This window comes from Sapajus apella, unplaced genomic scaffold (genome assembly GCF_009761245.1).
Source record: "Sapajus apella isolate SASKATOON/1434 unplaced genomic scaffold, GSC_monkey_1.0 scaffold10, whole genome shotgun sequence".
NCBI classification, from domain to species: Eukaryota; Metazoa; Chordata; class Mammalia; order Primates; family Cebidae; genus Sapajus; species Sapajus apella.
The window spans coordinates 6,604,424-6,619,662 of record NW_022436950.1 but is presented as its reverse complement, the minus strand read 5'-3'; the positions used below and the strand labels follow the sequence as shown (position 1 = coordinate 6,619,662).

The 15,239-nt window shown below is 39.3% G+C and overlaps 1 pseudogene; it reads left to right on the top strand.

Moving 5' to 3' along the window:
• Nucleotides 1-4,444: 4,444 nt before the first annotated feature.
• Nucleotides 4,445-6,066, top strand: LOC116551551 (annotated as a pseudogene).
• Nucleotides 6,067-15,239: the final 9,173 nt, after the last annotated feature.

Below are 15,239 nucleotides of genomic sequence, written 5' to 3'. Positions count from 1 at the left end.
CCTTTGTTAATGTCTTGGTGCCTTCCTCGGTAATGAGTGAGTTCTCCCTCTATTACTTTCAGTAAGAACGGATTGTTTAAAAGAGCCTGGCACCTCTCTCCTTTTTCTCTGCTCTCTCACCATGTGATGGGCACCTTCTGCCTTCACCTTCTGCCATGAATGAAGTAGCCCGAATCTCTCACCAGATGCAGATGCTAGTGCCATGCGTCTTATACAATATGCAGGACCATGAGCCAAAAAACGTGTTTTCTTTGTGGATTACCTAGACTCAGATTTCCTTTATGGCAACACAAACAGTCTAAGACACCAGTTGCTGGTGAGTGTGAAGAGATCCTGGTGGTGGGAGGGGACATGGGTCCAGCCACTTGGGAATATTATTTGGCAGATTCTTTACAAGGTAAACATACACCTGCCATGGAACACAGCTATTCCTAGGTATTTATTCATGAGAAAAGAAAGTGTATTTGCTATATTATTTGTATTTTTACATTTTTTGTATATTATAATGTTTCCATATCTTAAAATCACTTTCTGACTGGGGATGCAGTGCCCCTCTGTGGACCAGTAAATTATTAGAGATACCAAACAGTCCATCCTTATAGCTCAGAGCCCACTGAAATTATTCAAACTGGCCAGTCCTAAACTGTTTCTCCTGCCCTGCCTGTCGTTACTCCAGAAACTGCAGCAGAGCTGTGGTCTAGACTTTATCCTCACTCCTCTCCCTTCTGCCCCTTGTATTTCAAGTCAAGAAGTATACAAAGCGTTACTTTGCCACAGCCCCTGCTTCCAGTCTATACCAGTCAGGGTTCAGTGAGAGAAGAAGAGCCATATACATGGTGAGGGATTGATAAGAGGCAAGGTGGGAGCTGGCTGGACGATCCCTGCAAACGGCCTTGGTGTCTGATGCTGGAGCTTAAGGACCCCAGGGTGGGTCTTCAGGTAGGATAGATGGATGTGAAGTGGGGACAGCGAGGAGAAGCCAGGACCCACCGAAGGGTGTAGAACTCAGACAGTTCTTACTGCCTCCTACCTTGACAATGTGAATGACCTTCAGAAGCTGGGACCCTTCCTGATAGAGCTAATCACATACCTGTCTCAGGTATGGGAGAAGCTGACAGAGGGGTGTGAGAAAAGTGGAGCAGCTGTAGGTTCAGCTGCTGCTTTGTGCCTATGACATTAAGCAGAGAGGTGACATGAGACAAGTGACAACATTTATGAGTTCCAGAAGTGCCTGTCCTGAACTTCTGAATTAAAAACAAAACAAGAATAGGCTGGGCACAGTGGCTCATGCGTGTAATCCCAGAACTTTAAGAGGCTGAGGCAGGAGGATCACTGAGACCAGGAATTACAGACCAGCCTGGGCATCATGCTGAGACCCCCATCTACAAAAAATTTTAAAAATCAGTAGTACATGGTGTCACATACCTGTAGTCCCAGCTACTTGGGAGGCTGAAGTGGGAGGATTTCCTGAGTCTGGAAGCCAAGGCTACAGCAAGCTGCGATTGTGCCACTGCACTCTAGCCTGGGTGACAGAGTGAGACCTTGTCTCAAAAAACAAAAAAAGAAAAAAGAAAAAGAAAAGAACAAAATATAGAATGGATGTTGGATTTGTTCAAGCACTTTTTCTATGCCTATTGAGATGATTACATGGTTTTCTTTTTTGAGTTTATTTAGTGTATTACATTGATCAACTTCTTTTGGTTATTTTTATTTATTTATTTATTTTTGTTTTTGAGACAAAAACCAGGCTGGAGTACAGTGGGGGCAATGATGGCTCACTGCAGCCTTGACCTTACAGGCTTAATCAATCCTCCCACCTCAGCTTCCCTAGTGACTGTGGGACTATAGGCACACATCACCATACCTGGCTAATTTTTGTAGTTTTTGTAGAGATGGGGTTTCATCATGTTTCCCAGGTTAGTCTTGAACTCCTGGGCACAAACTATCCACCCTTGGCCTCCCAAAGTGCTGGGATTACAGATGTGAGCCAACATACATGGCCAGTTTTTAAAAACATTATTTATTTTTATGATTAATTGTGGTGAAATACGCATAAAATGTATTACATTAACCATTTTAAGTGCACAGTTCAGTGTTGAGGACATTCACATTGCTGTGCAGCCAATAGCACCATTCATCTCTAGAACTCTTTTCATCTTCCTAGACTGAAACTTGGGATCCATTAAACCATAATTCTTTATTCTCCCTCTTCCCAGCCCTTGCCAGCTACCATTCTTGTCTTTGCTTCTATGAATTTGACTATTTTAGGTACCGTATACAAGTAGAATGATGAAACCAGTTGTCATTTTGTGACTGGCTTATTTAACTTAGCACAAAGTTCTCAAGGTGTATCCATGTTGTAGCATGTGTCAGAATTTCCATTTTTAAGGCTGAATCTTCTTCCACTGTTACCAGATTTCACTTATGCACTTATCTGGAGATGGGCACTTGGGTTGCATTCACCTTTTGGCTGTTGTGAGTTAAGTTGCTGTGAACAAGACTGTACAACCTTGATTAATTTTCTAAAGGTAAAACCAGCTTTGAATCCCAGGGATAAACCCCATTTGCTTATGGTTTATGATCTTTTTATGTATTACACATTTAAAAATATTATTTGTATTAGTCCCATTTTCATGCTGCTTATGAAGACCTATCCAAGATTGGACAATTTTACAAAAAAAAAAAAAAAATTAATGTACTTACAGTTCCGCATGACTGGGAAGGCCTCACAATCATGACGAAAGGCAAGGAGGAGCAAGTTACATCTTATGTGGTTGGAAAAGAAAGAGAGCTTATTCAGGGAAACTCCTGTTTTTAAAACCATCAGATTGGCCTGGCGCAGTTTTCATGCTGCTGATAAAGACATGCCTGAGATTGGGCAATTTATAAAAGAAAGAGGTTTAATTGTCTTAGAGTTCCATGTGGCTGGGGAGGCCTCACAATCATGGCAGAAGGCAAAGAGGAGCAAGTCACATCTTATGCGGATGGTGGCAGGCAAAGAAAGAGAGCTTGTGCAGGAAAACTTCCATTTTTAAAACCACCAGATCTTGTGAGACTTACTGTCATAAGAAGAGCATGGGAAAGACCTGCGCCCATGATTCAATTACCTCCTACTGGGTTCCTCCCGTGAAACCTGGGAATTGTGCAAGTTATAATTCAAGATGAGATTTGGGTGGGGACACAGCCAAACCATATCATTATTGAATTTGATTTGCTAAAATATTGTTTTAAATTTTTGTATCTAAGGTCTTGAGGGTCTGTAGTTTTTCTGTCTTGTCACATCTTTATCTGGTTTTGGTATTGTGGTAATATTGGTCTCACAAAATGAATTCGGATGTTTCACATGCTTCTGTTTTTCAGACTAGATTGTGAGAAATTGGTATTGTTTCTTCCTTTGGTGTTTGGTAGAATTTATCAGTGAAGTCATCTGAACTTTACCTTTTTGTTTGTGGGAACAGTTTTGTTTGTGGGAACAGTTCATGCATTCAATGTTCAATTTAAATTTAAAAGATACAGATTATGTCATTTGGGTTATTAATTTCTTCTTGTGTAAAGTCTGACAGCTTGTGTCTTTTAAGAAATGTTTATTTCATCTAAGTTGTAGATTTTATTGGCATGAACTTGTTTATATTCTCTTATCATTTTAATACCTGTAGATTCTATGGTGATACTACCTCTCTCATTCCTGATATTGGTAATTTATATCTTCTTTTTTCTAATCAGCCTGGCTAGAGATTTATCAAGTTAATTGATGTGCTCAAAACATCAGCTTTGGTTTCATTGGTTTTCCTTATTTTTTTCTATTTTTGATTTCATTGATTTCTATACTGATGTAAGCCTCCAGGGAAGGTAGATCACTCACTGTCATGTTTGTTTTTCAAAGACAGTCATCTGCCAGTGCCCCAGTCACCAAGAGACAAGGTGACTAAGCAATGTCTAGTAACCATTAGGCTCCCTGGAAGGAGCCATCTTGTGCTCCTACAAGGATTATGCCCTGAGGTTGCCTGCTGAATCCCTCAGTAAATGTTCCTCAGGGTGTTACCTGACACACACTGCTGGGCGAATCCATGGAATCCTGCATGATGTAATTCAGCCCAATGCAACAAGAATTCCATGAACTTCTTCTGTGTGAGGTATAGCATGGGTACTGTGGAAGTAGGATGAAAACAGGAAGAAGACATAATCTCTGACTTTAAGGAATGTGCACGATACAGGGGATGACCAATACATATTCCTGAAAGAAGGCACCAGGCCTATGGGGTGAGCCCACAGCAGAGGCCTGCAGCTCTGTTCAGAATGCAGAAGCAGAGTGGGCAGAGAGCGGCAGCTCAGTGGAGTACTTGGGCAAGCATAGGGCCACGACAGTCTACTGCAGGCAACATATCTGAAGAAAGCCATTTACAGTAGGTGACTGCCACATTCTATCAAATCTCTGGAAGGATCCATGGAGGTTGTCAGTCTTATTCAGCCTTTCAAAGGTCCGTCAGGGTTTGGAAATGGAGGCAACAGTGTCTGCTTTGCAGAGACGCAGGTGAGCATTTCCTGCCAGTTAGGAAGTCAGTGCTGAGGGCCTTACTGTGTTTCCTTGGCACATGAGATGCCAATTCCTTTCTGGGTAGAGAGCTTTTGGTTGTTTGAGGATAACATCCAAATTTTGCTTTGAAACACATTTCAAAAATACTGTCTTTATTCAAATTTACTTTCCTTTTTATCTTTCTAAATTGTTAAGGTCCAAAAGCATTGCTTAATAATTCTGCTTCTAAACTCACACTGCAGCACAGGGCATAATCTGTCCCCAAAGCAAAGAACATAGGGTACTCTTGTCTGGAAAACATACAAGTAGGTATCTCAGCAAATGCTACTTATATATTATTATGAATAAATCATTGGCAGTGATTGTGATTTTTTAAAAATGAATGATAGGTACATGCCCTCTATTGGGGCCAAGTTTTGTGCCTGTAATCCTCCTGCCTGTTGTATTACAGGAGCTTAGAATTCCAGCTGCTGGCTCTGGGCTGAAGTTCTTTGATGGCTCCTGTAGGGTGGACTGACCAATAATGTGTGTCTACTGCTATATGTGTGTCTACTGCTGACCTGTGGCTTTGCTCAGGCAGGAAAGCTGCTGGTAGTGCACATGGTTGTGTGCCCCTGATTCACCATGCAGTCCGTGGTGGAGAAACTCATCCTCAGGGGGCATGAGGTGGTGGTAGTCATGCCAGAGGTGAGTTGGCACCTGGGAAGATCACCGAATTGCACAGTGAAGACTTACCCAACTTCATACATTTCGGAGGATCAGGACCAGGGGTTCATGGCTTTTGCCAATGCTCAGTGGAAAGCACAAGCACAAAGTTTATTTTTTCTATTAATGAGTTCATCCAAAAGTTTTGAACTTCATTTGTCACATTGCAGGAATTTGTTAATGACCGAAAATTAGTAGAATACTTAAAGGATAGTTCTTTTGATGCAGTGTTTCTGGATCCTTTAAATATGTGTGGCTTAATTGTTGCCAAATATTTCTGCCTCCCCCTCTGTTGTCTTTACCAGAGGAATACTTTGTTATTATCTTGAAGAAGGTGCACAGTGCCCCTTCTCTTTCCTATGTCCCCAGATATGTCTCAGGGTTTTCAGATGCCATGACTTTTAAGGAGAGAGTATGGAACCACATCTTCTCCTTAGTGGAGCATTTATTTTACCCTTTTTTTTTTTTTTTCCAAAAATACCTTAAAAGTAGCCTCTGAAATTCTCCAAACACTTGTCATGGCATATGATCTCTGCAGCCACGTATTGATTTGGTTGTTGTGAACCGACTGTGTTTTGGACTATCCCAGACCTGTGATGCCCAACATGATCTTCATTGGTGGTATCTACTGTAGTCGAGGAAAGCCATTGCCTAAGGTAAGTCATTGCTCCTCTAGCACATTAAAAGTATTCTGGCTTGAAACATTTAAAAAGATTCCTTACTGAACCGGGATTTGACATTTGTGTTTGTTGCATCTAAAATTTCTTTTCTGTGTAAAATATTATTTTGGGCCATCCACATGCTTGTTGGTTAGCAACTTTTATACAATTGCCTCGTTAATATGTATGTTTATACAATTGGTTAATTGTTCATAATTTCCACTGCCTTTCTTCCTTTCTTCCTTCCTTTCTTTGTTTCTTGCTTTCTTTCTCTCTCTCTCTTTCTCTCTCTTTTTCTCTCTTTCTTCTCTTTCTCTCTTCCTTTTTCTTTCTCTCTCTCTTTCTCTCTTTCTTTCTTTCTCTCTCTCTCTTTCTTTCCTTCTTCAGGGTATTGCTATTGTGCCCTGGCTGAACTCAAAGTCCCGGGCTCAAGTGATCCCCCTACCTAAGCCTTTCAAGCAGTTATACCTCTTGTAATATTTTTTGGAAAAATACTTAAACACACAATAAGAAATGAAACTTTCATTTTTAGCAAATCCTGCTATAGTAAAATGCTTTTTGCAGTTTTGTATGCATCTGTTTTCATTTATTGAAATTACTTTATATATAAGCATATATGTAAATACTTACACTTATTTTATTAAAATGAAATCTACTGTCAAGCTGGACATGTTGTTCTTTACCATGCATTTTTATTTGCCAGTAAACCAACGGCATCTTTACAGATTCAACATGTTCTTTAATAATTGCATAAAAGTCTTTACTTTGGATTCAACATAGTTGCAAGCTTTGCCAGGTGTTTTTCTGCTAAAGATTTGGTTAAGTTCTTCAAAGCAACAATAATAAGCAGATGTTATCTTTTTTAACCCTGCAGAAAGTATAAAGCAGAATGTCTTTAGCCACCTAAAAAACTGTTACCATGACGTTTGGTCTTACCCGTCTGCTTTTGATTTGACTGGACCAATTTCATCTCTTGGTAGCCATTGTTTTAATTGTGGTTTGTCTTCAGGATCATACTGGTAAACCTATGTTTCATCTTCTGTTACAATTCTTTGAAGTGATGCTTCGAGGTTTGATCCCACTTGTTTATAACTTCCACAGAAGAGTGTGTTCTTGTCTGCAGCTGATCTGGCTGCAAAGGTTTTGGCACCCATCGAGTGGAAAATTTGTTCAACTTAAATTTTTGTCAAAATTGTATAAACTGACCCGATTGAGAAGTCTACTGTGTTGGCTATTGTTTCTGCTGTTGTCAGTCCTCTTCAGTTACAGCATAAGCAAGATCAATTGTTTCCTTGCAAATTGATGTAGATGGTCTACTGGTATGGGCTTCATTTTCAACATCATCTTGTCCCTTCTTAAAAGGCATTACTCATTTGTGAACTGCTACTTTCTTTGGAGCATTTTTCCCATTAACTTTTTGTAAAGCATAAATGATTTTACCATTCTTCCCCTCATGCCTCAGCATAAATTTTATGCTGTTGCTTCAGTTGTAACAGAATTCATGTTGTTCTGATGGGGGCTTTTTTCAAAGTAACGTTTTCTCCTGTTCAGTGCCTCAGACTAGATCCTATTTAGACATGTTTTATCAAGTTAACTATGAATTTGTTTTGGTGCAAAGAAATTTGAAATCCATGCATAAGTTTTTCATAATGTTCATTTTCATGAATTGCTTGCCTACCCCTCATCTCTTTCTTTTTTAGGGATGAACTGTGCGTTTTTGTCTATTATTCTGGCTTCTTCCAAGATTCAGTAGACTTTGTAACACAGCTATGTCTCTCACAGATTGGCAGATGTTTGTTAAAAGAGTGAGTTTTCAGCCAACTCATGGGAAAGTGAAAGAATATAAAAAGCAGGAAGACTACAGTTTTAGGTCTTTCAAGCGAGGCATGACTTTCAGCTTTTGTCAAGAACAGGCGAGGAGATGCAAGCTGTAGGACTCTAAGAGGCTAGGCTTTTCAATATGCTTCTCTCCCCTTTACCCTCCTTCAGTTACAGCACCAAGCACCACCCAGGTGTTGCCTGTAGCCCCAATACCCTCTATCTACCCAGTTGTGGGATTCTGCTATTTCCTGAACCCACACTGAGTTTATTATGGCTCACAGGGTCATGCAGAGGGCCTTAGAGATACAGAAAGCTATGTGGGATTTTATATCATCTATCATATAAAGATATGTATAAAATAGGAAACATATTGACCATATATCATTTTATATATTTTTGGTTTTGTGTGTTTAAAAATATACAATTTTATGAATATATTAAACGATAAGTATGTATAAGAGGTTTTATAGATGTCGAAAGTTATATATTTATCCATATCTTTGTAAATTTGAGAATAAAGGAAGGAAAGTTCTCAAAGAGGAATTCAGATATCAAAGAGTGCCCTTTGACGATGAGCCTTGGATATAGCATAACTACAAAAGTGAATTGTCATTGAAAGATTTATGGACACTGGATTCCTCTTTTCTTATTTTAGATGGACAGGCTATATCTTGGAAAAGCATACAGTTTGTTGTATCTTGCTGGACAATAGGAATCATAGTCTGAACTGTCTGATGAGAAGGAAGCATCACTTGATGATAGAGTGTGCATATGTGGCTGTATATGTGCATGTGTGTTTGTGTGTGTGCATGCATACACATGTCTGTGCAGCATCTCAGACCCTATATAGGAGATTTTCCTGAAGGTTTCCAGTAGCAAAAACTCATTGAGTCTATCCAGGGGAATTATATCCAATGCTATAATTAAATACTTTAACAAGGATGGCAGATCATCATTCAAGAGAACATCAAGATAGTTTTAATTGAAAATAAAAGGAATCATTTCCAGGCTTTTTCAGTTTTTGGTGAGTTCCAGCAGAATTGATGACTGGGTCCAGCAGGAAGGAATTCAGGATTAGTCTGTACCATCCAGGGCAAGTGTAGCTCTGGAGAATTGGGGGTAGGAAGTAACTTCACAGCAAGAAAAGATCAGGGTTTCCTCCATTGCTCTAAGATCTAATTTCATTCCTAGATCCAAATTCAGAGTAAGTTGTTAGTGGGCAAGCCCAAGGCCTCCCACCAAGATTATTCATTTCAACTTTTCATTATCAGAGTTTTCAAACAAATAGCAAGGAGAGACTATAGTGTAATAAGCACCCATATCTCCCTCCATCTTTATGTTACATAATTCTCAATATTTTATTGTACTGATTCATGTGTCTGCTATTTTGTTTCTTTTTAAAGAACCTTTAGGCTATGATTTTTTAATGGAAATGCTGGACATGTCATTTTGTCTCCAAATACTTCACTAAATATAAAAAATAAGGAAAATTTGTTACATAGGCACAATATCATTATCGTACCTCACAGAATCAGTAACTCTTTAATATTGTCTCATTTATAATTCATAATTAAATTTCCTCTAATTGTCTTTTACATGCAGATCAATTGAATGAAGTTGAGAATCTAGAAATAAACCCGTACATCCTTGGCCAGTTGGTTTTTACTATGGTGCCAAGACTGTTCAAATGGAAAAGAATAATCTCTTCAACAGAGGTTGGTGGGACAGCTGCATATCCCCATGCAAAAGAACGAAGTTGCACCCTTATGTGCAAAAACTAACTTGAAATGGATCAAATAGCTAAATAGAAAAGCTAGAAGTGTAAATCTTTAGAAGGAAACATTTGGGTGAGTATTTATGATCTGGATTTGGAAATGGGTTTCTGAGATGTGACATAACATATTGTTGCGTATAAGAAACAACAACAAGAAAACACAAACAAATTTGACATTAAAATAAAACACTTCTGTGCATCAAAGACACTATCAAGAGAGTGAAAAGACAACCCGCATGGCCTCCTTCACTAAGATGTGCAAATAAACATGTACATCCTTGACATGGAGGCTCCTGGCAGGCGATCACAATCCCCAAAGACGTGAAATCCCCAAATCCTGAATGGTAGGATCCTGAAAGATCAAAGTCCTACAAATATCATTCTAGAAAAAATAACTTTAAAAATTCTTTAAAAGATATTTGTTTACTTTTTAAATGTGGATTTATTTGAAAAACACATAAAAACAGGACAGAACACTTCATAGGCTACTTTGCACCCTAAAATAGGCAATAATGACATACCTATTTGTACAAGTGTAAACCCTCAGGTATACTAATGACTGTCACACATGTATATCAGTTGTAACCAGATGAATCATATTCATAGAGTAATAGGTCAAAAAAGGAAATTATAGGCTTATATCTTTGTGGTTGGTAATTGTGTGCACTCAGCTTTCAGCTTTGATCACCTGAAAAATGACCTGAGACTCTTCATGAGGTCAGTTAAGAATCTCTGTGGATTACCACCACATACACAGTTGCTCAAAGTGCCCAGGTCTCAAGAGATTGTTTTGTTTGTTTGTTTGTTTGTTTGTTTGAGACAGAGTCTTGTTCTGTTGCCCAGGCTGGAATCCACTGGCTTGGTCTCGGCTCACTGCAACATCTGCTTCCCTGGTTCAAGTGATTCTCCTTCCTCAGCCTCACGAGTAGCTGGGATTACAGGCACCTACCACCATGCCCAGCAAATTTTTGTACTTTTAGTAGAGATGGGGTTTTGCCATGTTGGCCATGCTGGGTGTGAACTCCTGACTTCAGGTGATCTGCCAGCCTCAGCCTCCCAAAATGGTAGGATTACAGGCATGAGCCACCGCACCCGGCCAAGAAATTTTATCCTTCACAAATGCGGATGTACAAAAGGGAAATCTCTTCATTTATTGAGGATGTTTCAATGTTTTTACCTACATGCCCAATGTTTACACATAGTTAACCCTTTGATAATGCACTTTCATGGAGTCACATTTGTAAGCATGAAATGAATTAGAATTCTCTAAAAGTTTCCACACAGTTTCTGCCTTTAGTATTGGAAATGATGTGAAGATGAAATACACAGCATAGCAAATTGCAAAAATAATGCTGACAGTTTAACCTTGAGAAAAAAACTAAGAAGAAAAGCAAAAGAAAAAAAGGAAAAAACTCTGAAAGAACCTATCCTGTGATTGTGATTTCTGGGATTTTAGATGTTAGAGATCTTAGATTTCAGGGAGTTAGACCTTAGGGATTTGGATCCTTAGGGATTGATATTTTGGAATTCAACATTCAGGATTATGGGTTTTGAGATGATGTCTTTCAGGATTATAATCCAAACCCTATAGCATCTTGTGTGTTAGCATAACCTGTACAAATTTTAGATACATCTTTGTACCCCACCAGAGGATTATGAAATTAAGTAGTTTACAGCAGAGCTTCTCAACCTATCTGTGACCAAAAAAAATAGCACAAAAAGTTTTCTGCAATTCATTACAGATCCATATTTTTTGGTAACGTGTAGGAAAAATGAAATGCTAGAAAGTAAAATTAAATAAACCACAGACCTATGAAATGCAAAACTACTGATGATTGTTTGGCTGGCATAGCAACACCAATTGCTACAGGAATTTCTAAGCATTTCCTGCAGAGTCTGTACCCATGCTGAGGTGGGTGGGTAACATGAGCTGGAAACCATACCTTGAGCAGCACTGTTTGAGACCCAATCCAATGGTGCTATGTGAGTAGTGTTTAATCAGAACTAAGACCAGGTGTGGTGGCTCATGCCTGTAATCCCAGCACTTTGGGAGGCCAGTCCCAACTCCTGAAGTCAGTAGTTCGAGATCAGCCTGGCCAACATGGCCAAACCCCATCTCTACTAAAAATATAAAAATTAGCTGGGCGTGGTAACAGGCATCTGTAATCCCAGCTACTCAGGAGGCAGAGGCAGGGAAATCACTTGAACCTTGGAGGTGGAGGTTGCAGTGAGCCTCACCTAACTGCAGCTGCATTCCGGCCTGGGTGAGAGAGCGAGGCTTCATTGCAAAAAAGAAAATAACAAGAACAAACAACAACAAAAACCTAAAAATGAACAAAATACTTTCAGTTTTGTTAATGTGCTAAATAGACTGTCATATACACTGAACAATTAGCACCAGGGCAAAGTCTATCATCAGCTACCTGTTTTCCTTGTAAACTTCTGTTTTGGGAACCTACCAACTCCTCTCCCCACTAAGGTGGTAAGCTGTGCAGGTCTGCCCAGAATATTCCCAGTTAAACACTGGAAGTCTTACATCCTGGGAAACTCCCCGTTCCCCAAAGAGCAGGGACAGAGGGTCACTGTCACTGGAGCACTGAAAGCTTGCCACAGCATTACGAGCTCCAAAAGGGGCACGACTTAAGGAGGCTCATGCTTCTGTTGTCTTCTACCTTCTGCTCTCATTTCAAATGAGTGACAAGTCCCTTCCACGAAGAAGCCAGGCCAGGAGATAAAGTCATTTTGTCCTAGAAAACTGTTAGAAAGGAAACTGTCTGGTGTGTTGCCCCACAAGAGTTTCACAGACTCTTCTCTTGTTGGGTGAAATCTGGGTAGGTGATCACTGTCCTGGTCTCCCTGAAGAAAGGATGCTTCTCTGGCCTCAGGGGGCCTGTCAGGCAAGTCTCTCCTGTCCCGAGATTCAGGGAGCCGCATCCTTGCAAGAGCAATGCTGAATGGGGTTGGCTTTGAACCCAGCTGTTCTCTTAACACTTCTTTTAGTTAAGTATCAGTTCCCTATCCCCATCTCTAGCATTGTTTTCCTTTTGCTATGATCAGTTTTCTCACTTTCACCTTTACACCTTTGTTCACTGAAAAAGTACAGAATTGTAAGTTTTAGAAAAGGACTCTTTATTTCTTGTAAAACGTTACAGCCAGCTGGCTGGGAAGCATAGCTTCTGGAAAAGACCAGAGAGGGGCCCTTGAAAGGACGAGGGGTAGGGGTAGGAGCTTTATAATGAACAGGTTGGCTAAATATACATGTTCAACAGATTACAGGAGGAGCTATGAACATTTATGAAGGTGGTCCTGATGCATGCATATTGAACACACATGCATGTTCTATCCAACCCATGTTCACCCTGGAATAGAGACATCACATTTAAATGGATTACAATTAGACCCTGTAAATGAAAAGGTCTCTTCAGGACACAAAGGCACTCAAATTCACAGTCTCCGTAAATTGGCCAGAACTAATCTGTGGTCACTGGTTGTCTTATCAGGAGAAAGTTACTGAAATCAGCCTCTTGTCCAATGAAAGCTGTATTTGTGGCTCATGGAACAAGGAATGGGTTCCATGAGCTACAAATACAGCTTTCACTGGATAAGAGGCTGGTGGAGCTGCACTTGTATATTGGAGCTGCACTTGTTTAACATTGTTTTTCTCTAGGCTTGTGCTTATTTAGCTGCTAGAGAAAAAGAAAAACTCTGTGGCAGTTGGAAAGTAGTTTATTGATTGAGTGTAGGTGCCCATGACTCAACTCTTGCCTGGCATGGCTTTAGGTCTTGTGTATCCTGAGAATTTGCTGAAGCTGATTATCAGCTGAAGGAGATTTTGGGCTGAGATGATGGGATTTTCTAAATATACAATCACGTCATCTGCAAACAAAGACAATTTGACTTCCTCTCTTCCTATTTGAATACGCTTTATTTCTTTTTCTTGCCTAATTGCCCTGGCCAGAACTTCCAAAACTACGTTGAATAGGAGTGATGAGAGAGGGCATCCTTGCCTTGTGCTGGTTTTTAAAGGGATTGCTTCCAGCTTTTGCCCATTCAGTATGATATTGGCTGTGGGTTTGTCATAAATAGCTCTTATTATTTTGAGATATGTTTCATCAATACCTAGTTTATTGAGAGTTTTTAGCTGAATTTTATCAAAGGCCTTTTCTGCCTCTGTTGAGATAATCGTGGTTTGTGTCATTGGTTCTGTTTATGTGATGGGTTACATTTATCAATTTGCATATGTCGAACCAGCCTTGCATCCCAGAGATGAAGCAGACTTGATCATGATGGATAAGCTTTTTGATGTGCTGCTGGATTCTGTTTGCCAGTATTTTATTGAAGATTTTTGCATTGATGTTTATTAGGGATATTGGCCTGAAGTTTTTCTTTTTTTTGTGTGTATCTCTGTTAGGTTTTGGTATCAGGATGATTCTGGCCTCATAAAATGAGTTAGGGAGGCGGAGTCCTTCTTTTTCTACTATTCAGAATAGTTTCAGAAGGAATGGTACCAGCTTCTCTTTGTACCTCTGGTAGAATTCAGCTGTGAATTCATCTGGTCCTGTGCTTTTTTTTTGTTTTGTTTTGGTTGGTAGGCTATTAATTACTGCCATTTCAGAACTTATTATTGGTCTTTTCAGGGATTTGATTTCTTCCTGGTTTTTCTTGCGGGAGTGTATATGTGTGTGTATGTTTCTAAGAATTTATCCATTTCTTCTAGATTTTCTAGTTTATTTGCATAGAGGTGTTTATAGTATTCTCTGATGGTAGTTTGTATTTCTATGAAATCAGTGGTGATATCCCCTTTATCATTTTTCATTGTGTCTGTTTGATTCTTTTCTTTTTCCTTCTTTTTTAGTCTGGCTAGTGGTCTATCTATTTTGTTAATCTTTTCAAAAAGAACCAGCTCCTGGATTCACTGATTTTTTGAAGGGTTTTTCATATCTCTATCTCCTTCAGTTCCGCTCTGATCTTAGTTATTTCTTGTCTTCTGCTAGCTTTTGAATTTGTTTGCTCTTGCTTCTCTAGTTCTTTTAATTGTGAAATTAGGATGTCAATTTTAGTTCTTCCTGTTTTCTCCTCTGGGTATTTAGTGCTATAAATTTTCCTCTAAACACTGTGTTAGCTGTTTCCCAGAGATTCTGATACATTGTATCTTTGTTCTCACTGGTTTCAAAGAACTTATTTATTTCTGCCTCAATTTTGTTATTTATCCAGTAGTCATTCAGGAGCAGGTGGTTCAGTTTCCATGTAGTTCTACAGTTTTTAGTGGGTTTCTTAATCCTGAGTTCTAATTTGATAGCACTTTTTGGTCTAAGAGACTGTTTGTTATGATTTCCATTCTTTTGCATTTGCTGAAGAGTGTTTTACTTCCAATTATGTGGTCAGTGTTAAAATAAATGTGATGCGGTGCTGAGAAGAATGTATATTCTGTTGATTTGGGGCGGAGAGTTCTGTAGATGTCTATTAGAGCTGAGATCAAGTCCTGAATATCCTTGTTAATTTTCTGTCTGGTTGATCTAATATTGACAGTGGGGTGTTAAAGTCTCCCACAATTATTTCGTGGGAGTCTGTCTCTTTGTAGGTCTCTAAGAATTTGCTTTATAAATCTGGGTGCTCCTCTGTGGGGTGAAAATATATTTAGGATAGTTAGTTAGCCCTTCTTGCTGCATTGATTTCTTTACTATTATGTAATGCCCTTCTTGTTCTTTTTTGATCTTTGTTGGTTTAAAGTCTGTTTTATCTGAGA